Source organism: Miscanthus floridulus, chromosome 15 (assembly GCF_019320115.1).
Source record: "Miscanthus floridulus cultivar M001 chromosome 15, ASM1932011v1, whole genome shotgun sequence".
In the NCBI taxonomy this organism is placed as follows: Eukaryota; Viridiplantae; Streptophyta; class Magnoliopsida; order Poales; family Poaceae; genus Miscanthus; species Miscanthus floridulus.
In genome coordinates, this window is record NC_089594.1 from 84,709,932 (window position 1) to 84,735,859 (window position 25,928).

The 25,928-nt window shown below is 46.5% G+C and overlaps 1 pseudogene; it reads left to right on the top strand.

The window, feature by feature from the left end:
- Positions 1-14,667: 14,667 nt before the first annotated feature.
- LOC136508700 (receptor protein-tyrosine kinase CEPR1-like) lies at positions 14,668-18,206 on the top strand (annotated as a pseudogene).
- The last annotated feature ends 7,722 nt before the right edge of the window (positions 18,207-25,928 follow it).

A 25,928-nucleotide genomic window follows, 5' to 3' on the forward strand; every position in this document is an offset into this window, starting at 1 on the left:
GTACGGTTTGGCTGAGAGGTCCGTCAATGGAGTAAGATTGTTTGGCGCCTTTTTCCATGACAAACCAAACATTCTCTTGGACTCCTCCAGCAGTCCATTCATTCTCTTACTGCAGAAAACATAAAACGTGTCCAGCTCACATGCATGCTCCAAATCACCCACACATCTGAGTGACAGCAGTGAGCAGGAGGAAGGTTCAGTTTGGGAATTAGTAGCTTCAGGCATTCCGTCCGCCGTGTGGTGTGGTTGTGTTGCGTAAAGAATAAATAACGCAGTCGTCGTCGGCGTCGCTGTCGCGGCGGCGGAGCTTTCACCGGCCCGGGAATCGCTGCCGGAACGAGGCCGTGGTTTAATACAAGGCAGAGACTTTGAGGAGGGAGGATGGGCAGGCGTAGGCGTGCTCCAATAAAACTCTGAATTGAATACCACCCAACGGTGTGCAGGTGCAGGTGTGCCTGCCGGAAGACCCGCGGCATTGTATTTGTTTGTCTGTCTGACCATCCGGACTCCATCTGAATTCTGAACGATGAGCCACCACCAATGATAAGGCCATCATCTGTTCATCACACAGACAACTACCCAAAAAAAAAAAAACCCTTCAGGTGGACTAGGAACTTCACTTTCTTCTTCTTCTTTTTTTGAAACAAACTTCGCTTTCTTCTTGGATTCGATGCAGAGGTACAGGTGGCATGCAATTCACTTTCTAGTTTCTTCTGTGCGGTTTTTCTGCTGCATGCTGACTTCCAACTTTCCAAGCAAACTAGTAAGACTGAATGTATTCAGAGAAAATGGATTGCTCAGCTCAGGTGTTTCAAACTGAGTACAGTACGTGTGTTGGGGTTAACTTCTTACAGATTTTTCAGAACTGTTGGCCGGAGCACAAAATTGGTCAGTTCGGAGTACTCCTATATGGCACTTACAAGTTACACAAGAATATTTTTTTCTCTCTCTTTTGGATCAACATATGGGTCAGGCCAACATGTTCGCCAAGTAGGCTTTTCTCGGCCGCCTTCCATCTGATGGCCTTTCCTGGGTGGAACAGCAACATGAGTAGATGCAATTTATTGACAGGTTCATAGCTGATCTTGGGCAAGAAAAGCCAAGGCCGGCGTCTCCTTCGTGCATACCCCACAGGAGCCTGGCGTGGATTGCTCCCCCTGCCGGGGTGGTTAAGATAAATGTTGATGCTGCACTCTCTAAGAACGATCTCAAAGCGTCGGCTGCGGCAAATGTTAGAGATGAGAATGGTCGTTTCCTGGGAGCGTTGGCTCTGGTGCTAAGGGGGATATCAGATCCGGAGGTGATGGAGTCTATTGCCTGTAGGGAAGGTATGTCCCTCGCTCTGGATATTTAAGTAGCAAACTTCAGATTGGCGAGTGACAACCAAAACATCGTGAAGAATATTCTTCAAGGCAGTCGGGGAGTCTATGGGCAAATTGTTCAAGAAATTAACGCGAGAAGATCAGCTTTCGCTAGCGTTGAGTTCGTGCATGAGAAGAGGGACTCCAATGTTGATGCTCATAATATTGCTCGTAGTGCTATCTATGATGACTTAGGTCGGCACGTATGGCTGTTGAGTCCACCTTATGGTGTTTGTAACTCCTACACGTCTCCTGGTTAATAAAGATGTGTAGGTTCTGCTCAAAACAAATTCACTTTCTAGTCTCTTCTCTGCATTTTTTCTGCTGCATTCCGACTTCCAACTTTCCAAGCTGACTAGTAAAACTGCATTCAGAGAAAAGTGAGCAAAGTACGTGTCTTTGGGACAAGTTCACAAAGATTTTTCAGAACTGTTTGCCGGAGCACAAAATTGGTTAGTACGGAGCATATGGCGCTTAGTTTTTTTTCTGAGAATCATATGGCACTTAAAGTTACACAAGAATGTCTTGTTCTTTTGGATCAACTGATTGGGGTTTGAGTACGCCCAGCAGCTATTCGCAGAATGTTTTTTTAGGGGAAGCTATTCGCAGAATGTTTGTATGCAGGCCTCAGGTCGCCCGTTTCATTTATCATTAAGCGGCCCACGGCCCAATACTAGAACGTTTCGTTACGTGAGCTTGTGTACCTCCGCAACCACATATGTGGGATGAAAACGGATCGGTTACGAACGGATATCATTCATATTATATTTGTTTTCATATTTCTGTTCGGATTCGGATTCGGACACGGATAGCGTTCGGATACATATACGAATACGGATTGACTCGGTTACGGATACGAATAATGAGTATCGAATACGGTATGAATCGGATTCGGAGAAGGTCGGATACAAATATCTATTCGGATATTGAGTAAAAGCAGCATATATATATATCATACGTGCGCAAACCATTACACCACTCTATGAGTACATAATCCATCTAGATTAAGCCGAAAGACTAAAAAGTAAAGCAACAAATAAGATAAAGATACAGATACATCATACATCAAACATCATACAAGCACCAATCTTCGCGGCATGAGTAGAAATAGCCAAGCTCATGGCTTCATGGGTCTTATGGAGTCATGGTCATGGATTCAAGATCTACAATCCTTATATAGGTCATTTTTCATTTGAGAAAGTTTGAATAAAATGTAATTCAAATTTCACAAGTGTGTGACATAGTTTTAGAAAGTCTATATGAGATTCAAGAATTTGTGACTAGTGTTTGATAAAACTTTCTCAAATGGGAAAATGAGTTATGTAACAATTGTAGATCTTGCTGAGATAATCAAACTTGGTATTCAGAGATTTTTCATCTGAGGTCATTTAGTGTCTCATTTGAGCAAGTTTGACCAAGTCAAAGTTGGTCAAATAAAAAAATAAGACTTTGACTCTAGTATTATGAACTCTAAATGACTTCAAATTGAAAAGTTTTGAATACCAAGTTTGTTAAACTCATCAGGATCTACAATTGTTGTTTTGGTCAACTTTCTATTTGAGATAGTTTGGACAGTTCAAATTTGTGATTTTTAAATTTCAACACCTACAAACTAGTTTTCGGAACCCTAGATTGTCTCAAATTCAAAAGTTTTGAATATCAAGTTTGTTCAGCTCATCAAGATCTACAATCCTTATATAGGCCATTTTTCATTTGAAAAAGTTTGAACAAAATATAGTTCAAATTTCATAAGTGTGTGACATAGTTTTAGAAAGTCTATATGAGATTCAAGAATTTGTGACTAGTGTTTGATAAAAATTTCTCAAATGGGAAAATGAGCTATGTAACAATTGTAGATATTGCTGAGATGATCAAACTTGGTATTCAGAGATTTTTCATCTGAGGTCATTTAGTGTCTCATTTGAGCAAGTTTGACCAAGTCAAATTTGGTCAAATAAAAAAACAACACTTTGACTCTAGTATTATGAACTCTAAATGACTTCAAATTGAAAAGTTTTGAATACCAAGTTTGTTAAACTCATCAAGATCTACAATTGTTGTTTTGGTCAACTTTCTATTTGAGAAAGTTTGGACGGTTCAAATTTGTGATTTTTATATTTTGATGCCTACAAACTAGTTTTTGAAACCCTAGATGGTCTCAAATTGAAAAGTTTCGAATACCAAGTTTGTTCAGCTCATCAAGATATACAATCATTATATAGGCCATTTTTTCATTTGAGAAAGTTTGAATAAAATGTAGTTCAAATTTCACAAGTGCGTGACATAGTTTTAGAAAGTCTATATGAGATTCAAGAATTTGTGACTAGTGTTTGATAAAACTTTCTCAAATGGGAAAATGAGCTATGTAACAATTGTAGATTTTGCTGAGATGATCAAACTTGGTATTCAGAGTGTTTTCATCTGAGGTCATTTAGTGTCTCATTTGAGCAAGTTTGACCAAGTCAAATTTGGTCAAATGAAAAAAACAACACTTTAACATCTAGTATTATGAACTCTAAATGACTTCAAATTGAAAAGTTTTGAATACCAAGTTTGTTCAACTCATCAAGATCTACAATTGTTGTTTTGGTCAACTTTCCATTTGAGAAAGTTTAGATGGTTCAAATTTGTGATTTTTAAATTTTGACGCCTATAAACTAGTTTTTGGAACCCTAAATTATCTCAAATTGAAAAGTTTTGAATACCAAGTTTGTTCAGATCATCAAGATATACAATCATTATATAGGCCATTTTTTCATTTGAGAAAGTTTGAACAAAATGTAGTTCAAATTTCGCAAGTGTGTGACATAGTTTTAGAAAGTCTATATGAGATTCAAGAATTTGTGACTAGTGTTTGATAAAAATTTCTCAAATAGGAAAATGAGCTATGTAACAATTGTAGATCTTGCTAAGATGATCAAACTTGGTATTCAGAGTTTTTTCATCTGAGGTCATTTAGTGTCTCATTTGAGCAAGTTTTAAGTCAAATTTGGTCAAATGAAAAAACAACACTTTGACTCTAGTATTATGAACTCTAAATGACTTCAAATTGAAAAGTTTTGAATACCAAGTTTGTTAAAATCATCAAGATCTACAATTGTTGTTTTGGTCAACTTTCCATTTGAGAAAGTTTGGATGGTTCAAATTTATGATTTTTAAATTTTGACGCCTATAAACTATTTTTCGGAACCCTAGATTGTCTCAAATTGAAAAGTTTTGAATACCAAGTTTGTTCAGCTCATCAAGATATACAATCATTATATAGGCCATTTTTTCATTTGAGAAAGTTTGAATAAAATGTAATTCAAATTTCACAAGTGTGTGACATAGTTTTAGAAAGTCTATATGAGATTCAAGAATTTGTGACTAGTGTTTGATAAAACTTTCTCAAATGGGAAAATGAGTTATGTAACAATTGTAGATCTTGCTGAGATAATCAAACTTGGTATTCAGAGATTTTTCATCTGAGGTCATTTAGTGTCTCATTTGAGCAAGTTTGACCAAGTCAAAGTTGGTCAAATGAAAAAACAAGACTTTGACTCTAGTATTATGAACTCTAAATTACTTCAAATTGAAAAGTTTTTAATACCAAGTTTGTTAAACTCATCAAGATCTACAATTGTTGTTTTGGTCAACTTTCTATTTGAGATAGTTTGGACAGTTCAAATTTGTGATTTTTAAATTTTGACACCTACAAACTAGTTTTTGGAACCCTAGATTGTCTCAAATTCAAAAGTTTTGAATACCAAGTTTGTTCAGCTCATCAAGATCTACAATCCTTATATAGGCCATTTTTTCATTTGAAAAAGTTTGAACAAAATATAGTTCAAATTTCATTAGTGTGTGACAGTTTTGGAAAGTCTATATGAGATTCAAGAATTTGTGACTAGTGTTTGATAAAAATTTCTCAAATGGGAAAATGAGCTATGTAACAATTGTAGATCTTGCTGAGATGATCAAACTTGGTATTCAGAGATTTTTCATCTGAGGTCATTTAGTGTCTCATTTGAGCAAGTTTGACCAAGTCAAATTTGGTCAAATAAAAAAACAACACTTTGACTCTAGTATTATGAACTCTAAATGACTTCAAATTGGAAAGTTTTGAATACCAAGTTTGTTAAACTCATCAAGATCTACAATTATTGTTTTGGTCAACTTTCTATTTGAGATAGTTTGGACGGTTCAAATTTGTGATTTTTAAATTTTGACGCCTACAAACTAGTTTTCGGAACCCTAGATTGTCTCAAATTGAAAAGTTTTGAATACCAAGTTTGTTCAGCTCATCAAGATCTACAATTTTTATTTTGATCATTTCTCCATCCAAGGTCGTTTGAACTTAAACGGATAGTATCCGGACGGATATATCCGTTTTTTTACTCGGATTATCCGTATCCGCCGGATACCGACGATATCATATTTGTATTTGATATCCGTGTAAACTATCCATTTAAGTATCCGTATCCGGAAAAAAATCCGAATATCCATATAATTATCCATTTAAGTGTTCATATTTGTTCGGTCGAACGGACGGTCGGATAAATATCCGTACCATTTTCATCATACATATGTCCCACCAGGCCAACATGTTCGCCACGTAGGCTTTTCTCGGCCGCCATCTATCTCATTTCGACAAGCCTAGCGCCCAAACGTCCGGCCCTAAGCCTGTGTCCGAACGCGGCTCCGTTCGACGCACCCGCCGCGCCCCTCACGTAAAATAGAATCGCATCCGCGCAACAGGAGAGAGCGCTCGCCGCGCCCACGTCACCACACGCCTGTGGCCCCATACTCCCAATCGCGATGTAAGTAGCCCCCTCCACCCTAGCGCTCATCCCGCTCCGGAGGCAACGTCCGTCCGTACGAAGCTCCCTCGTTCCACGCCCATCGCCCATCCCTCGTTCGTATGGATGCCCTGCCGGCTCTGGGAGAGACGATGCAGCAGAAGGTGGGAGGAGAGATGCAACGCCCGATCTACTTTTGAAAATCTAAAAACAACGGTTGCAACATACGTCTGAAAGGCAGTTGGAACACTTAAAACATACTTCTGAGAACACTTAAAAAAACACACCTCAAACACACTTGAAAACCATTGCAACCATACGCAACATCCGAATGAAACACATGCAACATATGTATGAAACATATGCAACATCCAGATAAACACAACTGCAACATGCGTCAGGAAACACACAGATGAAACATACCTCTGAAACACTCGAAACATACTATTGCAACATGCCTCTGAAAACAAATGCAACATGTGCAACATCCCCGATCTACTTTTGCAACATCCATATGATTCAAATGCAGCATACCTCTGAAACACCAGAAACAATTGCAACACAGGGGGGAGAGCCTGGCGCGGGGCGCGCCATGGCCGCTGGATCTGAGGGCATTGGGAGCTCCCTGTGAGGGAGGATGCCGGTGTCAGGGGAGGGGCACCGCCAGGGTGGGGGAAGGAGCCGCCGGGGTGGGGGAGGAGGACGCCGGGGCAGGGAAGGAGACGCCGGTGAAGGGGAGGAGGACGCCGCAGTGGGAGAGAAGGACGCCAGAGTGGGGAGGAGGACGGTAGGGATGGAGCAGGGTTGTGGAGAAGACAGGCGGGAGGCGCGAAGGAGAGCGGTCGTTGGCTCGCGGTCGCCATCGGCTGGTGGAGACGAGTAGGGCAGTGGGAGCAGGCTGCGCGGTGGAGGCGGATGAGAGGGAGCAAGCGTAGCGAGTGGGGAGACACGTCCGGCCGCACGGACGCCCGGGTGGAATCATTATCAATCTCATTTCGGCCTTGCCTGGGTGGAACGGCAAGTTGGCCCAATGGGCTAGCCAGGCTTGTCCTCATTTGGTATGGCTGTATTGCATGTAAACAAGTGTGGGCTTTATTTGGGCCATAACTAAGTCTTATTATCACGATATATTGGCAAATGAGATTGATCTGTTCTTTTTTTTTTTGGTTGGGCCAGCTTCATTCTACTCCTAGCATGGACCGTTTGGGCTTGTCTCCGACACATTGCTTGTTTGGGCCTTTTGCACCTTCTCTTGCAACCGTTGAGAACCAGAATGTCACATTGCCACTGCTCAGTCTGCACAAGAACAAACAGGGCCTATAGAATTTTAATGAAACAATCTCAAATTCGAGCTGACCATGTTAAGCTAGCCACCTTGAATCTTGTGGATGACCATATTTTTCGTCCAATATCGTCCCACGGTATCAAAGGAAACCTATATACATATGAGCAATTTAATATATAGTTCAGCTTATGTCTTTGTGAGAGAAGGAGAAAAACAGCTTTACCCATTAAGTTGTTTTGGAAATGAGTGTTTGGTAAAAAAAAACAGCTCACAACAGCTCATAAAACTATTGTGAGATATGTCAAACACGCCCATAATCTTTTATCCTAATATAAATAAAGAAGAGATTCAATGCAAGTTTGTTATATCTGCAACATTTGACTGACTGGTGATTGAAATATTGATGTAGCTTTGTGGCGAGCATGCACCGTTGTTCAAAAGGAGTATTCATTCCCCGCCCACTATACAAAGCTAATGCCATATGACAGTGTTTTCACCTTATGATTGTTAATGGCCGTAATCATTTCTTCTTTTACTAAAAAATATTCATATCTTTTAAACTGATCCTCCTGTTCTTATTTCACGAGGAAGGTAAAAGTGGAGTTACCATGCATGCCGTACCATACCTAACTCTTCCATTGCATAATGTCCTGCCATCTTCACACACGTGCGCACACCATCAAGACTCATCGCTAATACATACCTTCGGTTCACAACACCTTGTTGGGCATAGGAATTAGGCCATGTTCCCCCCAAAAAAAACTAGATTATAACAATCTAGATAATATATTATGATAATCTACACTGTTTAGATTCCTAGATTATAGTAGGTAATCTTCAATTAGAAGGTTTCGAGCAGATTATATAGGATTATTATAATTTGGTGCATGGATTAAAATAATTTGCACCATAATCTCTCCTATCTATTGGATCGTTTTAGCTGATTAGGTCTAACAATGATCAGACATGACCTTAATGAGATAGATAAAATGACCATCTCACCCTCATTTATTATTCACTATAGTGATCATGCATGGGCAAAGAAGTTAGTTAATTAGTTAGTGGTGCAATTAAGAGGAGTAGGACTAGAAAACGTAGTATAAATTGCCTAGAAGCCATTAAACAACAATTACTCACTCCATCCCAGAAAGAATACAATTATAGATATAGTACAAAATCAAATCATATTCAGTTTGACCAAATTTTCTATAAGGACTAATATTTAGATATCAAGTAAGCATCATATAAATTTGTCATGAAATATATTTGAAATCATAACTGATGATGGAATTTTCTATATATTTAGTTAAAATGAAAATAATTTGACTTAGACTAGATCTAGAATCGCATTCTTTTTTAGATGGCAGCAATAGCATTTGGAGTAATAAAAGAGGCTATTTTGATCCTGAAGAAGTATAAATTATCATATTTCAGATTGCTACAAGACTAAACTCTTTACACCATATACTTCAGATTCATGATCTGAAGGAAATGTAAACTGTCAACTATAGCAATAGCAATGTAGCATATGCTGCTATTAATTTAGGCCCCATGGATAATGATGCATGGTTTAACCCATGATGTTTTTTTTTTATGAAGTCACTGAGGATTTTTATCCGGTCAAGCCACTGAAGATGGGGTTAATAACTGAGTGAGGAAAATCAGCCCTGCTCTTTTCCACATATATGTGGCTAACCGTACGTTAATATGCACTATTTTTTACAACGATTGGCCTGATGTGGTTCTAAACCTAATAATGCTTCTGGCCAATCAGGAGACGCGAGAAACACATGATGATGAACAAGGGGATTTTTTTTTTATAAAAATGGACTTGTCATTGTCTCCTTTTTCATGTCCACCACGGTGAATTACATTTTATTTTTATCTAATGGCAAGTGCATGGCACCTTTTGAGTGAGCATCTATGTATCACCACCTTCCCGCCACAACTCCTTATCCGCCATGGATTCCTCCACGTGGACCCACCACCACCTCCACCAATATTATATTGTTCTTAAAAAATATTCATTCCCTTTTTTGAGAAATTCAGAAAAAGAAATTAATAAATTTGACTTTTCCGATATTCATGCTGTTCTTCCTAGGACAATTTTTTTCAGTATAAATGAGGATGGAAGTTTTATTCGGTGCTATCCAAACGACGCTTGTGGAAATTAAAGAGGAAAATATTGGAGCACACGTGTGCATTCCATTCTAGTGGAATTTCATTTTTTTAAGGAATTGTTCTCTTGACGAAATAGCAGTAAAGAATTTGTGCCGAATGTCTACAGTTACTGTAGCTAGTAGCACTAATGGTGATGTCGGTGTTTCGGACCGGGGGGTCCTCGACCGACTAATGAATTTGTTCTGCGTGCTCCCGATTTCGGATGGTGATGCAAAGAGACACAAGGCTTATACTGGTTCGGGCAATCGGCGCCCTACGTCCAGTCTGAGGGATAGAACTTGTATTCCTTGCACCGAAGTGCTCATAGTAGGGGGTTACAAGCTAAGGGAGAGAGGGAACTAGTCCCAGGTCTCGGCAGGGTGTGAGTGGGCCGTCTGAGACGTTGCTCTCAGGCGGCTGGAATGTGTGCGTGTGTGTATGTGTTATCCGGTCTTTTTTCTTTCTCCTCTAAGAGGCCCAAGTCCTCTCCTTTTATAGTTGAAGGGAGGACGAGGGCAGTACATGTATCACTATGCGACGTCGTGCCAATAGGAGTGGCACGTCCGAACCCTGTGGCCTGTTCCGGTGACGGCGTGGTCGTAGGAGCGATCCGTCCTTGGAATACTGGAGCGGCGTGGTTGTCCCATCAGGTCCTGTGCGTCGTGGGAGCCCCGGGAATGTCTTGGAGCGGACGTGGCGGCGAACGTGCAAGCCCCGGTGGACAGATTGTGCGCGAGGCTGAGGCCTGGTCGGTGCCGAGGCTTGTACTGCGGTGGGGGGGTCTCGGCAGGCACGAACCCCGAGATTGCCGAGGCCCCGGTGTACAGTGCCGAGGCCTTGAGCGGGCGGCGGGTCGTGGGTGCAGCGTTAGGACACAGTGGCCGGTAACCCCCGTCATACCCTGTCCCAGGCGCTGATCGTGGACACAGTGTTGGGACACAGTTGCCGGTAACCCCCGCCGTGCCCTGTCCCAGCCGGTACGGCGCTGATGCGACTTCGGGTCGCGTCGGCCATTCTGTGACGTTGAGCCGCTGTCCGGCTGAGATTGCGGGAGTGGTTGAAAGTATTAATGAGACGTGACGCGCTGTCGGGAGGGTCGGCCGAGGCGGGGGGCGACGGACCGCGGACGAGCCGGCCTCGAGCGACACGGAGAATGAGGCCTCGCGCGAGACGGAGATCAGGCTCCTTGCCGAGGCCTCGCGCGAGAGGCCTCGCGCGATACGGAGAACGCGCTTCCTGCCGAGGCCTTCCGTGGAGAGCCTCGGGCGGGGCGGAGACGGCGTTCCTTGCCGAGGCCTTCCCTGGGGAGCCTCGCGCGAAGCGGAGTTGGCGTCAGGATGCCGAGACCTCCTGCTCGAGGCTCGAGGCGAGGAGGGGGAGGACCCGGTGGGCTTGGTCGTGGCGGGTGAGGGGCCCACGACTTACCTTCTAGCTTTTTCTTTTTTGATGGGACTTTAGCAACCCATTTTGATGTTTTGCTTGGGGTACCCCATTCTAAGATACCCAACAGGTGAAGTGCCTAAATTCCATTTGAAAGTTCTTAATTATTCCAGGTTGAGACTGGATAATGTTGACTGATGGAGTCTTCAGCCAAATCCAAGCTCAAAGCTTGCATAACAATTATCAGCAGGCGTGCCGCTAGGCTTTTTACTCCATTAATCGAGTACAGTATAATATAATACAGCAAACTAAAGTTCTAATTCGGTTACTAAACTGCTAAGCACTGCTGCTGAAAAGGAAAAAGATGCAGATTGGCGTATGCACACATTGCAAACAAACTACTAGCAAATAAAGCATGGCATCATTCAGGCCACTACTGAAGAAGCATCAGTAGCGCGTACTTGCTGTTTTTTAAAAAAAAAAAAAATTGCTGCTACTTTCTGGTGCAGCCTACACTACACTCCTCTAGTAACTCACTGTTTGTGAGGGCTATAAAGAATTGTTTTTTAGGAGATGGAAGAGGCTTTACATTTGTCAGCATGCTGCTGATCCTCCTAAAGTGTGAGCAATGATTGGGATTGGCACCCACTAGAGGCAGGCTTTGTCCTTGTTCCCCATGGAGATTGCAGGATTAGCAGCTGCACTGTGTTTGCTTGCTGGTTGCTGCAAGTTGATCTGCAGTTTTGCACTGTGCTTTATGCCTTCAGTGTTTTCAGTTCACAGTAGGGGCTGTGACTGACTGACTGACTGCGAGTGATGCCTCTCCACCTCAACACAGTGCCCTCCATTTAAGGTTTCACCAGGATAATATGCTAGCATGATGGTGTTGGTAATGTATCATTGACTTTATGTCAACTCTAAACAGAAACACTGATTTACCGTGGCCTTATTTAAATCTAGGGTGTAAAGTTTTGGGGTGTCACATCGGATGTTATATGGGGTGTCGTATGGAGTGTTCGGATACTAATAAAAAATAAATTACAGAATCCGTCAGTAAACTGTTAGACGAATTTATTAAGCCTAATTAATCTGTCATTAGCACATGTGTTACTGCAGCACCATATTATCAAATCATTGATTAATTAGGCTTAAAAGATTCGTCTCGCAAAGTAGTCGTAATCTATGTAATTAATTATTTTTTAGTCTATATTTAATACTCTATGCATGTATCAAATATTTGATTAGACATGGTGTAAACTTTTGAGTGAGGAGCTAAACAAAGCCTATGTCAACTCTCAACAGAGAACTGACGAAACTGACATGGCTTGCCGGCCGGTACATGTCAATCTATTGACAACAATTGGTGAGCTAATATGGTTTACTGATTCATCTCTAAAAAAAGCATGGTTTGCCTGGAAGAAGTGTGAAACGCATTTGGGTTCAGTTAGATTGTCTCCAACAACTATTACCTAAAATACAAGACCAATTTCACATTTAGATAGTGCTACAGACAAATAATTTAATACCTATTTTTTATTTTCTCCAACAACAAGACCCAAAAGAGAACACTTTCTGCAAATGGGTCTATAGGAGAGAGGATACTCAGATTTGGGTTATACCTCTCCTGACACCTAAAATGGGTCTTCCATATAGGTACTCCTGTTGGAGGCTGTGTTGTAGATCCATTTTGGGTTGGAGTCTCCTGATAGGTCTTCTGTTGGAGACAGCCTAGTGCTCAGCCCGGCCGGACCGGGTCGAGCCGAGCAGGCGGGGCAGTGTCAACTGTGGGCTCAAGAGTCGGCAGGCCCATTTGAGGCCCTGTCTCTCTCAGCACTTGATTCTGAACAGCTAGTGGACATGCTGGGCTTGACTGGGCTAGACCTGACCAGCTGTCTGACTGCATGTCAATTTTTGACCAGCAGCACTGGACAAGGAAAATTCCTGCACAAGTGACAAGAGGGAGGTGAAGAGAGAGCACAAGAAGAGGCTGGAGAATGTTGCTCACTGGAGGAGTGCACTGCACTGAGGTATAGTTGGCCAAACGGGCCGCACGACACGGCACTAGCACGGGCACGGCCAGGCACGGCACTACGCGGCACGGTAGACTAGCCGTGCCGTGCCTGTTAGTGCCGCCGTGCTGAGGTGCCGGCCCAGGCACGGCACTATCAGGTCTTAGCCGTGTCGTGCCGTGTCACTGGGCACGGCGGCCCAGCAGTGCCCGTGCCGGCACTGGCACTATAAGTGCCCAACACCTCAAACTGATCGGAATCACAAAGTCTGAATGTTCAGAATCAAAGAACTTATCAAAGACGCAAAGTCACAAACTGATCAGAATCACAAAGTCACACAAACTGATCAGAATAAAAAAAACTTATCAAAGAGTCAAAGTCACACAAAGTTACATGTTCAGAGAACTTATCAAAGACTCAAAAGTCACATAATCACACAAACACAGCTCTCGTCATCGGATCCAGCCATCGCCACTCGTCGGCGCCCCGGTCTCTCAACGGCTTCAGACAAAATAGAGAAAGGGTTAGTAGAGATTGAGGGTTAGGGTTAGGGTTATGGATTGACGGCGACTTACCTTCAAAGCCGGAGCACCAGAGTCGTCGACGAGGTCGACGAGGCACGGATCCGGTAAGCACAGACGATGAGGGATGGATCCGACGAGGAAACCGACAGATCCGGCGAGGAAACCGACGGATCCGGCGAGGTCGACGATGGATCCGGCGAGGACGAAGCGAGATCAAGGGTTAGGGTTAGGGATTGTGCCAGTGCCGGCCAACGGTGGCTCCAGAGGCCACCGGAGAGCGAGAAGAAGAGAGGAAGTCGGAGGCCGGAGATCCGACGGTCTGATGGGAGCGAGGCCGGAGATCCGACGGATCCAGCGAGGAAACCGACGGATCTGACGAGGTCGACGACGGATCCGGCGAGGTCGACGACAGATCCGACGAGGTCGACGACGGATCCAGCGAGGTCGACGACGGATCCAGCGAGGACGAAGCGAGATCAAGGGTTAGGGTTAGGGATTGAGCAAGGATTAGGGTTAGGGATTGTGCCAGTGCCGGCTAGTAGTGGCTCCAGAGGCCACCGGAGAGCGAGAAGAAGAGAGGAAGTCGGAGGCGAGAGAGGAGAGCGAGTCGCCGACTCGCCGAGAGAGGAGAGCGAGGCGAGAGAGGAGTGGGTGAGATGGCGCTGCGGGGGAGAGCCGAGAGCGAGGCGACTGACTGACTGAGAGCAAATGAATTAGGGCAACGGAGATCCAACGGCGGATCCAACGGTCCGATGGGAGTGAGGCCGGGGATCCAACGGCCACCTGCGGCTGAGCCGTGCCGCTGCCGAGCCGGCCCATATAGCGTGCCGTGCCCGGGCCGGCACTACAGGCCAGAATGGTGGCCCAGGCACGGCACTAAGGCCGGACCGTGCCAGGCACTGGCACGAAGGCCGTCGGGCCGGGCCGTTCCTGGGCCGTGCTGATTCGTGTCGTGCTTGGGCCGGCCCATAGTGCCCGGGCCAAATGGCCAACTATACACTGAGGTACCAATCAGTTTTGTTGTGATTGGCAATGAGCAGGACAGCTGGGGCCTGGCAGGGCAGTGCATATATCCCCAACAGAAGAAGCCATGCATCTCTCCCTCCTCCCTTCTCCTTTATATCATCACCATCACCATTCAGCAATTCCAATTCCCTCCACAGATTCCCACTCCACTTATGTACTCCCTCCCTTCCTGATAGCTTCTCCTCACCATTCCAATCCCATTTGCAACAAAGCTCCTTTCAACAACAGCGGCACAAGCTTGCAGGCACACGTACGATCGAGCCAGCACAAGAAAAGCTTGCTTCTTCTTCTTCTAGATTCTATCTCCTACCTGCTGGTCAGCTGGTGCTATGGTGTCCACTCTCTGGTCACCTCCACCCTCGCTCTGGTACGTTCTCTTCGTCATCTTCTTCTTCGCGTCCGGCGATGGCGGTCCGGCGGCGGCATTGGAGCTGGACACGCAGGCTGCCTACCTCGCCAAGATGAAGGAGCAGTTCCCGGGGCCAGGCATGTCAAGGTGGTGGGACTTCACGTCGCCGGCGCCGGACTACTGCAGCTTCCACGGCGTCACCTGCGACCGGTCCGGCAACGTCACGGGCATCGACGTCACGTCGTGGCGCCTCGTCGGCAGGCTCCCGCCGGGCGTCTGCGCTGCGCTCCCCGCGCTCCGGGAGCTCCGGATGGCGTACAACGACGTCCGCGGCGGGTTCCCTCTCGGCGTGCTCAACTTGCACCTCCCTGGAGGTGCTGAACCTCAGCTTCTCCGGCGTGTCGGGCGCCGTGCCCCCCGACCTGTCCCCGCTGCGCGCGCTGCGGGTGCTGGACCTGTCCAAGCAACCTCTTCACCGGCGCGTTCCCGACATCCATCGCCAACGTCACCAGCCTGGAGGTGGTGAACCTCAACCAGAACCCCGGCTTCGACGTGTGGCGGCCGGCCGAGTCGCTGTTCGTGCCGCTGCGGCGCATCCGCGTGCTCATCCTCTCCACCACCTCCATGCGTGGCGGTATCCCCGCGTGGTTCGGCAACATGACGTCGCTCACCGACCTGGAGCTCAGCGGCAACTACCTCACCGGCACCATCCCCGTGTCGCTGGCGCGCCTCCCGAGGCTGCAGTTCCTGGAGCTCTACTACAACGAGCTGGAGGGCGGCGTCCCCGCCGAGCTCGGCAACCTCACGCAGCTCACCGACATCGACCTCTCCGAGAACCGCCTCACGGGGGGCATCCCGGAGTCGCTGTGCGCGCTGCGCAACCTGCGCGTGCTCCAGATCTACACCAACCGCCTCACGGGCCCCATCCCGGCCGTGCTCGGCAACTCCACGCAGCTGCGCATCCTCTCCGTGTACCGCAACCAGCTCACCGGCGAGATCCCCGCCGACCTCGGCCGGTACTCGGACCTCAACGTGATCGAGGTGTCGGAGAACCAGCTGACGGGCCCGCTGCCGCCGTACGCCTGCGTCAACCGGAAACTCCAATACATCCTGGTGCTGAGCAACCTCCTGACGGGGCCCATCCCGCCGGCGTACGCCGAGTGCACGCCGCTGCTCCGGTTCCGGGTGAGCAACAACCACCTGGAGGGCGACGTGCCGCCGGGCATCTTCGGCCTCCCGCACGCCTCTATCGTCGACCTCAACTACAACCACTTCACTGGCCCCGTGGCGGCCACGGTGGCGGGCGCCACGAACCTGACGTCGCTGTTCGGGTCCAACAACCAGATGTCCGGCGTGCTCCCGCCGGAGATCGCCGGCGCGTCGGGGCTGGTGAAGATCGACCTGAGCAACAACCTCATCGCCGGCCCCATCCCCGAGTCCGTGGGCCGGCTGTCGAAGCTGAACCAGCTGTCCCTGCAGGGGAACCGGCTGAACGGGTCCATCCCGGAGACGCTCGCCGGACTCAAGACGCTGAACGTGCTGAACCTGTCGGACAACGCGCTGTCCGGCGAGATCCCGGAGTCGCTGTGCAAGCTGCTTCCAAACTCGCTGGACTTCTCCAACAACAACCTGTCGGGGCCGGTGCCGCTGCAGCTCATCAAGGAGGGCCTGCTGGAGAGCGTGGCGGGGAACCCGGGGCTGTGCGTGGCGTTCCGGCTGAACCTGACGGACCCGGCGCTGCCGCTGTGCCCGCGGCCGAGCCTGCGGCGCGGGCTGGCCGGGGACGTGTGGGTGGTGGGCGTGTGCGCGCTGGTGTGCGCGGTGGCGATGCTGGCGCTGGCGCGACGGTGGGTGCTGCGGGCGCGGTGGCTCGCGGAGCAGGACGGGGCGCTGGCGTCGTCGCCGGGGTGGCAGCGCGTCGTACGACGTGACGAGCTTCCACAAGCTGACCTTCGACCAGTACGAGATCCTGGAGGCGCTGATCGACACGAACATCGTGGGCCAGCGGCGGCTCCGGACCGTGTACAAGATCGAGCTCAGCAGCGGCGAGCTGGTGGCGGTGAAGAAGCTGTGGGTGTCGACGCGGCGGCTGCGGCCGCCGAGCAGCAAGCAGGTGGACTGGGCGGCGGCGGTGGCGATGACCAACACCACCACCGCCAACAGCAGAGACAGCAGCAACAGCGACCGCGGCGGGTGGCTCGGCGACCGCGAGCTCCGCACGGAGGTGGAGACGCTGGGCAGCATCCGGCACAAGAACATCGTGAAGCTCTACTGCTGCTACTCCGGCGCCGACTGCAACCTGCTGGTGTACGAGTACATGCCCAACGGCAACCTGTGGGAGGCGCTGCACGGCTGCTACCTGCTGCTGGACTGGCCGACGCGCCACCGCATGGCGCTCGGCGTCGCGCAGGGGCTCGCCTACCTCCACCACGACCTCCCTCTTCCCCATCGTCCACCGCGACATCAAGTCCTACAACATCCTCCTCGACGCCGACTTCGAGCCCAAGGTCGCCGACTTCGGCATCGCCAAGGTGCTCCAGGCGCGCGGCGGCGGCGCTGACCGCGACGCCTCCACCACCACCATCGCCGGCACCTACGGCTACCTCGCGCCAGGTAGGATCAACGGGACTACATGCATATATGCATGCATGATTTCTTTTCCTCCTTTTTTAATTAACATTATTAATCAATATATGGATGCATGACAGAGTACGCCTACTCGTCCAAGGCGACGACCAAGTGCGACGTGTACAGCTTCGGCGTGGTGCTCATTGGAGCTGGCCACGGGGAGGAAAGCCCATCGAGCCGGAGTTCGGGGACACGAGGGACATCGTGCACTGGGTGTCCGGCAAGGTGGCCGCCGGCGCCGGAGCCGAGGCGGACGCGCTGGACAAGCGCCTCGCGTGGAGCCCCTACAAGGAGGAGATGGTGCAGGCGCTGCGCATCGCCGTGCGATGCACCTGCAGCATGCCGGCACTCCGCCCCACCATGGCCGACGTCGTGCAGATGCTCGCCGAGGCCGGGCCACCCGCCGGCCGGACGACAAAGGACACCAAGGACGACAAGGACGACAAAGACCATCATCATGCTACTCCTTAGAAGTGAATTGAATCGAAGCACGGAAGCAGCAACAACGTACGGAGTACACGTGCCATGCCCATGCAAGTGACCGGTCGACTTTTAACACATTAGCCGTACTACTAAGCATATATATATATATATATATATATATATATATATATATATATATATATATATATATATATATATATATAGAGAGAGAGAGAGAGAGAGAGAGAGAGAGAGATGAGGCGACGATGATTTACATAAGGGATGATTCGATCATACAAGCATGCAAGTTGCAAAGATTGTTCGCTCTTGCACTATATATATATATATATATATATATATATATATATATATATATATATATATATATATATATATATATATATATATATATAGAACTACTATCATGTAGCTGGCTACAGAATAACTTATTCTGTAGCCACTTTGAGTTACGATAATTACTATGTTATTTTACGAGATTATAGTAACTCCTTACTAGTGGTTTAAATATAACATTATGGTAATATCCTCATGTGTTATAAGTAACCCAACTATCGTACATATGTATTATATTCATGGTAAATTAGTATATAAAATTATAAGTAAATGGAGGGTGGCTACAGAATAAAGTATTTTGTAGCCCGCTACTGAATAGCCTCTCCTATATATATATATATATATATACTATATATATATATATATATATATATAATATATATATATATATAGGACGAGGCTAAAATGCACCTGGGTGCATTCTGTGCAGTAAATCACCCGTCCGAGAGCGAGCGGCGAGCGAGACGTACCGGCCCGGACCAGACTCCACGCGTACCGCACAACAGCTGGTCCTCGCATTAAAAACTCCACGTTCGTGCATGCAAAAAATAGATGGAGACAACCAATCATGTGATGCCACATCATAGGTTAACCCACCAACCAGGAAGCATACATGTAGGGAATCTTTTCTTGATTCGAAACGAAAAAATGCGATATCTCATAACGACAGATCCGATTTTAAATCCATTTGAACTAGGTTGTTGGAAAAAATGTGCTTAACAAAACGAGATCCATGAAGGCTATATTTGACGAAGTTTTTTTAAAAGTATGTAGTTGCATCTGTATTGTAGCGTGAGTTGCAAGCACAACTACAACATAATTGCATCTTGGTTGTAGCCTAAGTAGCACTGCTTGCAACTAGTTATAACGTGGTGTAACCCGGTTACTTCTAGTTGCAATTAGTCACTATTCTGTTGCAACACAATTACTACACTGATTGCAATCAGATACGCTTGCAACTCCTACTGAATAGTGAGCAGATGCAACCAGATATAATTGCAACTCAGAATTGCAACTTGACGTGATTATAGTGAGTAGATGCAAATAATACACCGAGTTATAACTAGTTGCAACTCGGTAGTAGACAAAGTTGCAATCGCTAGTACATAGATATGCAACTCGTTTAAAAGATAAAAAATATACACATATTGGATCTAGTTTTGTTAAGCATATTTTTTAAGTACAACACAACAAACGGTTTGTCAATCAGGGTTACGGTTTAGGAGAAAAATTATTCCAAAAATTCGAACCAACCAAAGATTCCATGCATGCATGCTGGCTGTTTTTTGTTGCACGTGGCTAACCTAGTTGTTTTCTTGTTGGTACTAGTTGCAACTAGGTACTGCCTAGTTGCAACCCAAGTTAGTACTGGTTGCAACTCGTTACTACACAATTACTATTGATTGCAACTGCACAATTACTATTGGTTGCAACAACACAGTTAGCGGTTGCGTCCGCCGGCCGACCGGTTCTCACTATTCGGATGCATTTGCCTGCGCTGATGGTCCTGCCATGCATACACACATACACCCCGCCTTCAACCTCGCTCATCAGTCGTCAGTGCTTTTGCCCGCTACAAATTAATGGCACGGCATGGACAACCGAGTACTCGTATAATAGATCCAGTGCATGCATGCATGTGGAGAGAAACCCATTTACAAGTGTGCTGGATCGTGATTGCACTTCGGCCAATCTGACAAGATCGAGGGCAACCTACAGTCTAGTACTCCATACAAGCTACGGGCTTCTCGATCATGAACCATGTGACAAGATCGAGGGAGAGCCAAACCAACAAAACAACCGCAACTGTACTACATCATGCACGCAGGAAACTGCATTTAAGGTGTAGTTGCAGACTTGCAGTTGATGCAGAGATCGATCGAGTTCGATCAGTTCTGTTCGCATCACGGAGTCGCATGCACAGACGAGACGAGAACGAATCCGTTGGCCGCTATCTCTGCCCCCGTGACCTGCAAGTACAACAAGAAGCTGCATTGCCAATTGGCCCTGCCCCCGGGTCACTAATCTAGTTACAACATGTAGCAATCGCAACTGGTCAAGTTCACCAATTGCAACTAGGACAATAAACCAGTTACGACTACACTAGGAAGTCATGCACATGCCGCCGCAGTTGCAACTGGGTCACTAATCTAGTTACAACTGTAGCAATTGCAACTAGGTCAAGTCCACCAATTGCAACTAGGACTAATAAACCAGTTACGACTACTCAAACTTTGGCACTTTTAGATCGGAGTTGAGTCCGATGAGAGCTGTCGGGGAGAAGGCAAGGCTAATGAATTAGGTGAGTGGGTACTAGTACCAGAACTGGGTGAAGACAGGCAGTCCGACAGTCAGTCTGTTCGCTTGTTGGTTTCAGTCAGGGCTTATCAGCCATGGTACAGTAATTTTCTCTCACAATAAACCAGCACCTAGCCAGGACTTATCAGCCCAAAAACCAACCAGCGAACAGGCTAAATGGTAGTGAGCCTAGTCATGCTTTGACTTTGACTTGAGCTTGATGGTGACTGTTCCTGCTGCCAGCATCAATGATGCCAGAAGCCTAGTATGGTGCCCATTTTGCTCTTGGTGTCCTCGTGCTTGTCAAGAATGATCTTTTCCAACTTGTGTCCTGAATGCTCCAACACGTGAATCATAAGATTCATTGGTCTAGATCATCACCATTGCCATGGCAATCAGAGCGCCCTGGCGTACAAAGTCAACGACGTCTGATGTAAGAGGCTCCAGCAAGGTGATGGCTTCACTCAATCCTGTTCCGGCATAGGAGATTCCAACAGCTAGAGCTGCACCATATCGGACATGAGGATTGTATGATTCTGACAACAGGGACACGATTCTGGGTGTCTGCTTAGGCTCGTTGCATTCCTGTTGGGTAGGCCAGTTGCGACTGCTCTAGACGGCTAGTTGCAGCATCGTTTGTACATCAGTTGCAACTCATCCCTTGAACCGATTGCAACTTCCGTCCTATACAAATTGCAACCTTGGTGATAGGCCAGTTGCATTCCTGGTTGGGTAGGCCAGTTGCAACTGCCCTAGACAGCTGGTTGTAGCTCCGTTTGTATAACAGTTCCAACTCAGCCCGTCAGCCGATTGCAACTTCAGTCATACACAAATTGCAACTCTAGGTGGTAGACCAGTTGCGACTCGTGTGATAGGCCAGTTGCATTCCGTGCAACGAGTGCACAGACCCTCTCTAACCCTGCGGTCCACGCGCCAGCGCACGCCCTAGGACCCTCCCCACATTTTCCTGCCAAACCTGCGCTCGTGCATGCAAAATTAAATGGACACAACCAACCACGTGATGCCACCTCACAGGTCAACCCACCCACCAGCAAGCATGCATGGATAGAATCTTTTCTTGATTCGATTCGAAAAAAATGTGATATCTCCTAAACCACATATCCGTTTTTGAATCCGTTTGAAGTAGGTTCTTCGAAAAAAATGTGCTTAACAAAATGAGATCCATGAAGGCTATATTTGTTAAAAAAATAAAGTATGTAATTGCATCTAAGTTGTACAATGAGTTTCAAGCACGTCTGCAACACAATTGCAACTTGGTTGTAGCCTATTTAGCAGAAACATTTTCAATGAACTCATGTATAGTAAACAAGCAAGCAAGCAGGTAGCAGAAACATTTTCAATGAACTGTGTCAGGTTGGCTCAGCAGCTCACGTTCCTTCATTCCTTGTGCACCGGACGACGCTGGCACGAAATTGCTTGTAAAGCTGCTTGCTCATAGGCAGATGTTTGGGTTGGCTATGGGTGTGCTCAGAAGAAAATTTGCTGCAGGGAGCAAGGAAAATGTGTCAATGGTAGTTCTATTTCCACACCACAAAGCATTGAGCCATCCTCAAGGACTTCACGTACTAATTATGCATAGGGTGAGAGAAAGAGAAAGAAAGAACTTCACTGAAAGGAATAAAAAGAAAAAGGAAAAAAACTAAAACAGAGGCATGCACACACGGGAGTTGCTTGCAGGCAAATAACACTACTGGGAATGCATGCGGTGAGTCTCGGCAGGTAGGCCAGGCATCACACGCATCTGCATCGATCAAACATGCGAGCAGGGAATCTATCTGATCTCTATGATCAGTACAACTACAACACCAGGCAGCAGTTGTACATGACCGTGAATCCGTGGATGAACCGATGAACAAAACTAAACGAGAGCTAGGCCAGTGGCAAGCATCCAAGAAGCACATGCTAGCTCTGCCTGCTACCATGCTTGCACGTACCAACTGAGCTTTGTGTGTTGCGTGCGGATGGGTCCTGCATAGGCTAGTTGGAATCTGGTTGGGTAGGCAAGTTGCGACTGCCCTGGACGGCTGGTTGCAACTCCGTTTGTATACCAGTTGCAACTTAGACCGTTAGCCAATTGCAACTTCCGTCGTACACAAATTGCAACTCTGGTGGTAGACCAGTTGCGACTCGTGTGATAAGCCAGTTGCAGTCCGGTTGGGTAGGCCAGTTGCAACTCCACTAGACGGTTGGTTGCAGCTCTGTATGTATACCAGTTGCTACATAGTTGCAACCCAGTTGCTACATAGTTGCAATCATTAACGCACAGAGGTACAACTCGTTGTAAAAATAATAAAATATATCAATATTGGATCTAGTTTTGTTAAGCACATTTTTTGAGTAAGATGCAGCAAACGGTTTGTTAATCGGGGTTACGGTTTAGGAGAAAATTTATTTCAAAGAATCGAACTCACAAAAGATTCCATCCATGCATGCATGCTGGCTGCTAGTTGTATTTGTTGCACCTGGCTAACCATGAGTGGTGAGAAGTAGCAAATTAGCTATTGGATGTCTCGAGGTGCATGCATACTGGTTGGTTCGCTCTGACTCGCTTACCGACCTGGGTGCATTCTGTACAGAGCCGGTTACTACATAGTTGTACATATATACCAGTTACTACACAGTTGCAACCCAATTGCTACTCTAGTTACAATCAGATATGATACCAACTCTGAATTGTAACTGAATCTGGTTATGAAGACCAGATGCAAAAGGTACACAAAGTTATAACTAGTTGCAACTCGGTAGTATACGGAGTTGCAATCAGTAACACACAGAGATGCAACTCGTTGTAAAAATAATAAAATATATCCATATTGGATCTAGTTTTGTTAAGCATATTTTTTTGAGTAAGATGCAAGCAAACGGTTTGTTAATTGGGGTTACGGTTTAAGAGAAAATTTATTTCAAAGAATCTAACCCACAAAAGATTCCATCCACGCATGCATGCAGTCTGGTGGGATTTGTATGCAACGTGGCTGCTGCATGATAGGTGGATGATACAAATTAACTAGGACGCACACATGATATTTTTCGGGGTGACAGTTCGCGTGTGGGAGGCGCGCTCGGATAGTGGGCTGATTTCGGCCGGTTGCACGGACTAGGACGCACCGGTTGGCCTGGGTGAATTCCGTGCACAGAATGCACCCAGGTGCAATATAGCAAAATAGTATATATATATACAGGCAGCTTTACTGGGTCCTGTGCTTTCTCCGGCCTAAAGTAGCCACGTGCATTGTCGTCACTCATCACATATGCACTCTGCTTGGTGTTTAAGCAGAATCTGATGCTCTGATGACTGAGTGGACGGGAAAGACAAATATATATCTTATATATACGTATATATCATATTTGGATGGAAGCAAATATATATTGGTGCATGCATTCTACTTTGAAATGTTCCTTTCTTTGGATCCATGTAGCCTTTCTTTTTCTCGACAACTTTGTCTCGTATATGCTTTTGTTATCCTGAGAGTGATGCCAAGAAATACGGCTGGACGACGAGGTTTTTTTTGGCAGCCGTGTAGCTAGGTGTTTTTAAGTTGCTTATTATATTGAATTTATACGATCTAAAGTCTAGGAGATTAATTTTCAAGCAAAGATATTGGTAGCTATACTTGAAATTCTCCTATATATCAGGTGCCCAATTTTTTATTGTCATTTAGGCAACAAGCAATTTTATCATTATTTGGCTATAGAAAAAAACACTTCTCCTATATCTCCAGTGTTTTTCTTTTAATTGTACCAGCTGAAAATTTTCTAAAAACCAAGACACCCGGAATATAACAACTCTCTTTAAAATGGGTTGGGGTCAAAAGTTAGGTTGTCCAGTAAATAAGGTGGTGATTGAGGGACGATGTAGAGCCACAATAAATACACTGGCGGTCGTGGGTGGTAGAGGAATTCTGATGGGCGGGAAAAACATGGAGGCAGGAAGCTTGTCGATGGCACTGATGGAGCACATAAACCTTACGATGAGAATACCACATGAGATGAATGGAGGTACGTCGAGAAGAAATGGTGTGTGGTGATGTGGGTACTAACCCGCCTAGGGCTTCCCTTGCGGCCAACGATTCTCCACCTCTCCGCAGCCTCTCCACCACCTTAGCCTTCAGGTCTCCATGCGCTTCCTCTCCGTGAGAGCTTCCCTTTGACGGTATAACTGTCATCGTAGCCCCTTGTGTTGTGGCCACCATCACCCATGGAGCTCATTCTTCATCCTTCCCCCTGCCCCTTGTCGTTGTTGCATTGGTTGTCTGTGTCGATGATGTTCACCGAGCTAGCTTGGTCATTGCAGGGAGCCTTCCTAGATCTAGATTGGGGGCTCCCCCTCGATGGTCGTCGCGGTTATGCCTCTCAATGTAGCACAAAGTCACACCCTTCACACTCAGTGAACGCCTCTTTGCTACCATCTCTCAACACTTTGCTCATAGTTGTCTTCAACAAGCTAACTCGGGGAAGATGTTTCCCCATCAGCTGCTAGTTCTCCCAAATCTAGATCTAGGACCCATCACCCAACAGGCGTAGTCACCGGTTAGATCCTTTCGTGTTTAATCTTCTTCGACAATGCTGCCAACGACCGCCACCACTATGGATGATGGGATGGTTGCCCGTGACTTCACGAAGCCCTCCCCTGGCATCTCCTCATCTACATGTCACATGTCATCTCTATCAAAAGTGCTCACTACGCTTAAAATCTGCTTGGTAATCGCAATGGAGGTCATTTCTGTGACTCAAAATGGCGAGTGAGACACAATTATTGCTCTCTATGAAAATCTCACATTTCGTGAAGATCTCATGTTGTTGCCCTCTCTTGAGACGGCTTCAAGGGTGTCCATTGTTGTTGCCATGGATGCCACCTTCAGGTTGGCAAACCCGTGCCCCACCAATAGTTTTCACTCACCTTGCCCTCCAATATGCTTCTAGTATCGTTGGGGGAGAGGGGGAGTGATTATGTTGACTAGCTAGTTTTGGCCTCTCATGGTTGAAGGGTCAAGATGGCGGACTAGAGAGGGTGAATAGTCCTTTCTAAATTTAATCACTGCCGGCTAACCAAAACAAATACATAAGTAAAACAATCGGTCTAGCCAAGACTACACCCCTCTAGCTATTGTTCTCTAGCACCTTGCAATGATCCTAATTAAGCAACTAAGGTGCCAAGCTAGCTAGAGCTCACCTATCCAATTCTAGGAGCAAAGGTCACATAAATCTATGCCACTAGTATTTTGCACACCGGGGAGCTCCTACATAATTCTAGTAAGCAAAAGCATAAAGCTACTAAGCTCACTAGCAATGCTCAATAATAAGGCAACCAATGCCAAATTAGAGAGCGCAA